The following is a 6,070-nucleotide window of genomic DNA, read 5'->3' as shown; positions in this document are numbered from 1 at the left end:
CTAAAATATCTCTTATTGTATTATAAAATCTACAATCAATAAAATTAATGAAATTTTAATATAATTACCTCTACGACACTCTCTTCGTTATTTTCCTAAAGTTAAATTTCAATAAAAATAAAATCATAAAAATTATAATATGATATTTTAAATTTTACACAACAAAAATTACACAGTAGCAATAAGAAATTCTCTTGTGTATATTTATGTAAATTTTAGATACAGATAATGAATTTTCAATTTATAAAGCATACATTTTTGAAGTTATATGAATTATCCCAACAGAAATTCTTATATTTAAATTACTATTTTTCCTCTGATTTAAAATTTATGTTTAATTACCTGAGGTTCCTCAATTATCAATTCAATTCCCTAAAAATAAAAAGATTAATTTTCTATTATTTAAATACTTGAATAATATTTTAAAATAAATATTAGAATAGTTGTGAATCACTTTTTAAAGAATATTCAATTGCACAGAGCATGATTACCGATTTTTACCAAATTTGATATGCATATTCAGTAGGTCTGAGAATCGGCTACTATCTATTTTTCATACCCCTACACCATCTCCCCCCTTTCAAAAATATATTTATATATAAATTAAGGCTTTTATGTCCAACAGATGGCGCTACCTTCCGACGAACTAAGTTTGCTTTTCTGTCAGGCATTATGCTTTTCTGTGAGAATGGACTGAAGCAGATCATTTTCTATCTATCTATATAAATAATATATAACGTTCGTTTGTTCTTTTCTATGTTGTTTATATTAGTTTTAGTTTACGTTGTTTAGCATCGCGCGTGAGTTCTTTTGTATTTTATTTAAATTTGAAATTGGTTATTCGGAACAGTATTCGAATGTTGTTAGCCTGACGATGGCCATGGAATGGGCCGAAAACGTTTGTTTATGATTAAAGTTAAAGGTTCTCAGCATCAAGGTGTTGTTGTCTTACAGTGTAATAGAGTCTGAGTGAGGTTAGGAGAATAACTATTAATTATTCCTATTTTATTAAAATTATTACTTAATATAAATATTAATATAAATAAAATATAACGTTCGTTTGTTCCTACCGATTCCTTTGAAATTTTGACACAACGTTGCATTCGAATACGCACGTGTTTTTATATAATATACATGTCGAAATTCCCCCAGTGGGGGGAGATGGACGGGATTAAGGCTTACCGTGAAGAACTCGGCTTCTATTATACTATTTTACATGCGTTTTTTGCGTTTTTAATTGCGTTTTAATAGGTTACGTCAACAGAATATACACTAAAAAGGGATTTTTCGATATTCCCCAGCGGGAAAAGTGACGGGATTAAGGCTTACTGTGAAGAACTCGGCTTTTATTATACTATTTTAGATGCGTTTTTGAATTGCGTTTTAATAGGGTACGTCAAGAGAATATACACTAAGAAGGAATTTTTTGAAATTTCCCCACGGGGGAAGTGTACAACAATTCTAAAATAGATTAATTTTCTATTATTTAAATACTTGAATAATATTTTAAAATAAATATTAGAATAGTTGTGAATCACTTTTTAAAGAATATTCAATTGCACAGAGCATGATTACGTTGGTGTCCCGGCTAAGAAACACCCAAAATTTAATATTTCGTATAAAACACACAATACGAATTTAATATAAATGAACTGATTTGTAGAAAATAATGCTTCCAATTGTTTTGTTGTTTAAATCACTGAGGTAAAGGGCCGCTTCAGTTTTAACACTCCTTTTCAGAGTAGCGAGTAAAAGGACCTCTTTTTTCATATCCACTGTGGGCAACCGGATAGTCAAAAATGGGATTCGTCATATCCGTGACAGATAATCCCTGAAAAATTTCTGGGAAGTTGCTCCTCCAGATTCTACCTCGAGTTCCCTAATTTTTTTTACTTAACTAACCTTTGACCCATCCTATGTATTGATATAGAAGACAGTGGTTTCATAATGAAAAGATTTTGCATAAATTTTTATGGTTTAATGCTAACATTAAAAAATGCATAATTTTAAAACTCGTTCAAATTTTCTGTAGTAATTTCTATATTAAAGTGTAAAAGAATAATTTTACCTCAATTCTTACCTTGTTATCCTTTTCTCCTTTATCTCCTTCGGTATTCACCTGCAACATTCATGCAAAAATTAGCAATATGAACAAAATTCTAACCGTAATAAATTCAATTGTTAGAAGTTCTATTATGAAAATTTTCTTTAAATGCCCATCTTAAGGGCCATCTTTAAGTGCCATTCAGGCAGGCCCATCTTAGATGCGACTGGTGGAAAATGCCCCTTCGTATCCTTATGAAAATGGCCAACGAAAAATTTCTGTAGTTCTTCGCTTGCCATGTTCGATCCTGAATGCCCCGAAATAGTTATCTCCGCAATCTGCTTTTATTAATAGAAATGTTACGGCCGACGTTTTTAACGCGAAAACGTGTACGTCGGACGTTCAGCGCCGCCTTCCTGTAAGCCTAGAAGTTTCACAAAGACGTTTGGAACGTCGAGCATGATTCCACTGATTCCAGCGTCGCTTTCCTGTAAGCCTATAAGTTTGACAATGGCGTTTGGAACGTCAGTGGAATCACGCTCGACGTTCCAAACGCCTTTGTCAAACTTCTAGGCTTACAGGCGGAGCTGAACGTCCGACGTACACGTTTTCGTGTTGAGAATGTCGGCCGCAACCTCTCTCTAATATTTATAAGATTACTTACCACAATAACTTCAGGAGCGTCAAATGTACCTGCGTCTACATCCTAAAAATTCAAATTTATAAATTTACTAACTTACCTGGAGTTACCAGAGATTATAAATGAAAAGTTTAAAATATAACAAATTATTAATTTTACGAAAATACTGTTAAAAAAAATATCCGAGTCCTTAGATGTAATAATTTGACTTTAATTAATATCAAAAACAGGGAAAAAAGACACTTTTCATAGTATAACCTGGAAATTTAAAATTGATTTTAGGAAATCTTCGGAATACATTAATATTTGAAAAATGATCAGTATTGAATAGGTTGTGATGGCCCAGCTCATGACTCATTTTAAGAACATTAGCGAGGTTGAGATCGAAGTTTTAAACGCGAAAACGTGTATGTCGGACGTTCAGCGCCGCTTTCTTTGAACCTTTTCTTTAAACCAAACCAACGTATGTGCGTGTGGCGACCATCTATTTTATGATTCAATTGAATACATCAAACAGCGTGTTTCATTATAGATCGAATATTTTGTTATAACCATGTAAATAAATACGCATCATAAAATAGAAAATGCGAGTGTTAGTTAAAAGGATCAAATATGGTGGCGTCTTGCTTGAATGCATTACTGTCTTTATCTGGTGACTGAAGAATAATTTCTGTATAAAACATAAATTATTATCGATTTTTAAAATAAACTTACTTGATAGCTATATTCTATGTTAGAATCTCCCTAAAAATAATTTTAAATTTATTTAAATCAGTCTTCTACTCTTCTACTAATAAACTTTTCTAGTTCTTTGAATTATCAATTGAAATATTGTTTAAGAAAGCATACTAGAGATTTGATAATTATAATGCTAACATTTATTATAATATATAGTATAATAATTTCAATTCAATGGCATTATTTTGTAGAAAATGGCATCAAGAATGTCTACAAGTAAGAAAAAACTCCAACGTCCAAACTCTCTTTGCTATATCACTTTTAGATTTGTATGAACCAGGAGCTCCAGTTAAACCCAATAACTAATTAGGCCGCGATTCCACTAGCCGTAAAAGGGCCGTAAAACCCCTCACCGTAAAAGCTTTTAATCACGTGACCATGATATTTTACGCCTGAGCAGGTCGTAAAACCAACGTAAAAGCGAGTTGAACACTGCTCAACTCGCTTTTACGTTGGTTTTACGACCTGCTCAGGCGTAAAAGCTTTTACGGTGAGGGGTTTTACGGCCCTTTTACGGCTAGTGGAGTCGCGGCCTTACTCACCACCACCGTACATCGTACAACAAGAATTACATCCAACATTGTAATATTTCATACGGTTACCAGGAGTTATAGGCCGTTTATAACAAGCTTCGTACCAAGGTTTATAGCAGCATAATTCATGTTAAACATAATCTGTCTGGAAACACAAAGCTGTGCTATTTGATGTCTCACTGTCACCTCTAATTACAGAAATAAGTAGCATTTATCTCTCGGGTTGCTAGAGCATTGATTCTTAATTAATGTATTGGTAATGCGAGATAAAATTTTAGAATTGCATACAATGTAACAACTATTGTATAAGCAATATTTATTCAAATATATATTGTTACAATTCTTATAGAAATGGTCTACTTAATTAAACTTTAACACTATCTCTTATGCAACCATAATTAGAGCATAGAATTTAATTTAAATTTTAACATATACTTACTGATGCAATTCCGTATACCTGAATATAAATTGTAAAAAAATAGATTAGTAAAGAGGATTAATTTACTTTCTTAAAATAAAGTTATATAAATAATACACCAAGTTGTTTCAAGCTGACACCTTACTGATTGGTCAGATGTCAGCCTAGGCCATAAAGATTTTAACTTTATGGGAGCCCCATAACTTTATCACAGACCCTACAAAAGGTTTTGAATGTCGCTCCCTTTCCTCATTCATCTGACTAATTCCATTGATGCTATATGGCTAACACCTTACCGATCGGTCCGGTAAAGTGTCATCCATATTCCGTTGAGAGTAATGATATACAATACTAATTAAACAGTGTAATTAGTTAACACAAGTCACTCCTCTCTTGAATATCTATCAATAGAATTTAAATGAATTTTAATGATGTATACTTACAGGTGGTTCTTGAGGTTTTGGATAGATAAACTGAAAAATCAAATAGTTGAAACATAAACTAGTAAAAGATTAATAAAATTTAAATTTACTAAAATTCATTATTCTTACTTGATGATATTGTGGATTGATCGCCTGTAACGTAAAAATTGACATAATCAATATAATACGCATTAGTAGATACCATTTTATACGATTGCCAGTAGCGTAACAAACGGAGGGGGTCAAGAGGGTTAGGGTCCACTTACTTTTGTAAATAAGTGAATTAAGAAAAATTTAAATTAGTACAGCGACGTGTGTAAACAATATCAGAGTTTACTTAAGGCACAGGGTGAAATTAGGTTTGCACGTTGTAATTCTGATCCCTCTTATATTATAACCAAACAGGGGCATGAATTAGAACACGCAAACGCAAATTCACCCCTGTACCATTGTGGATGAAGCCACTAGCACTATGGATGAAAGGTAATTACGCTAGTTACGCTACCGGCAATTGTATTGTGTTTAAAAAGCAACATACCGGTGGTGATAGCTGATATGATGAAGGCATCTAAACAATTAAAGAAAATACAGTTAAATGTATATCATTAAGTTTGTTTTTATTTAATTATATTAAGCATCAAAATCTTACAAATTGTTGTTGCTGATATACTGGCTGAAAAATTAAATAATAAAATTTAAAATGATATAGTACTTCAGTTGTAATGAATGAAATTCTATCTTACACATTGCTGTGGCCAGTGGTGTGGACAAATCTGCAATAAAATTAGATATGGTTAGAATTTAGAAATTTTAAAATTTCTCATAATGATGTATAATTTAAATGATCATTAGCATTTAAATTACACTTGATATTCCACTACTAAATTACTAATAAATATAAAATTTCTGAATAGTTAAGTGTGTGTACCACACTTAACTATTCAGAAATTTTCGTGGATGGGATGGGCTTTAGGGGCAGTTGAAGTGAGAATCCCCACAGTATTTTTTCTACAGTGTTGATGAATATTCGTGACAAATTTCGTGTGGATATATTGAACGATATAAAACTCTGTACTTAACATATATACAGACTTACATATTTAGAATTTTATATACAGGGTAATAGATCCAAAAGTAACAGAAAACTTGAAAAATTAATAATTCACTAAGTTATTTACAGTAGCATGTTGTGGTTTTCACAGAATAAAGTTGGATTTTTGTTTACGAAAACATTTTAATACGAACTTAGTTACATTTCCGATCACTAAGTGATTT

At 31.7% G+C, this 6,070-nt stretch overlaps 1 long non-coding RNA gene across 1 annotated transcript; it reads right to left on the bottom strand.

Annotated features, from left to right (window-relative positions):
- Positions 1-2,081: 2,081 nt before the first annotated feature.
- On the bottom strand, positions 2,082-3,428 carry LOC136971763 (uncharacterized). Its single transcript, XR_010880213.1, has 3 exons — positions 3,399-3,428; positions 2,709-2,750; positions 2,082-2,119 (listed from the first exon to the last, which is right to left on the bottom strand). It is a non-coding gene; the product is annotated as an uncharacterized lncRNA (long non-coding RNA).
- Positions 3,429-6,070: the final 2,642 nt, after the last annotated feature.

The sequence above is a fragment of the Centruroides vittatus genome, unplaced genomic scaffold (assembly GCF_030686945.1).
Source record: "Centruroides vittatus isolate TY-2023 unplaced genomic scaffold, ASM3068694v2 contig_2703, whole genome shotgun sequence".
NCBI classification, from domain to species: Eukaryota; Metazoa; Arthropoda; class Arachnida; order Scorpiones; family Buthidae; genus Centruroides; species Centruroides vittatus.
Note: the sequence above shows the minus strand (reverse complement) of the source record. Positions and strands in the feature narration are given on the sequence as shown.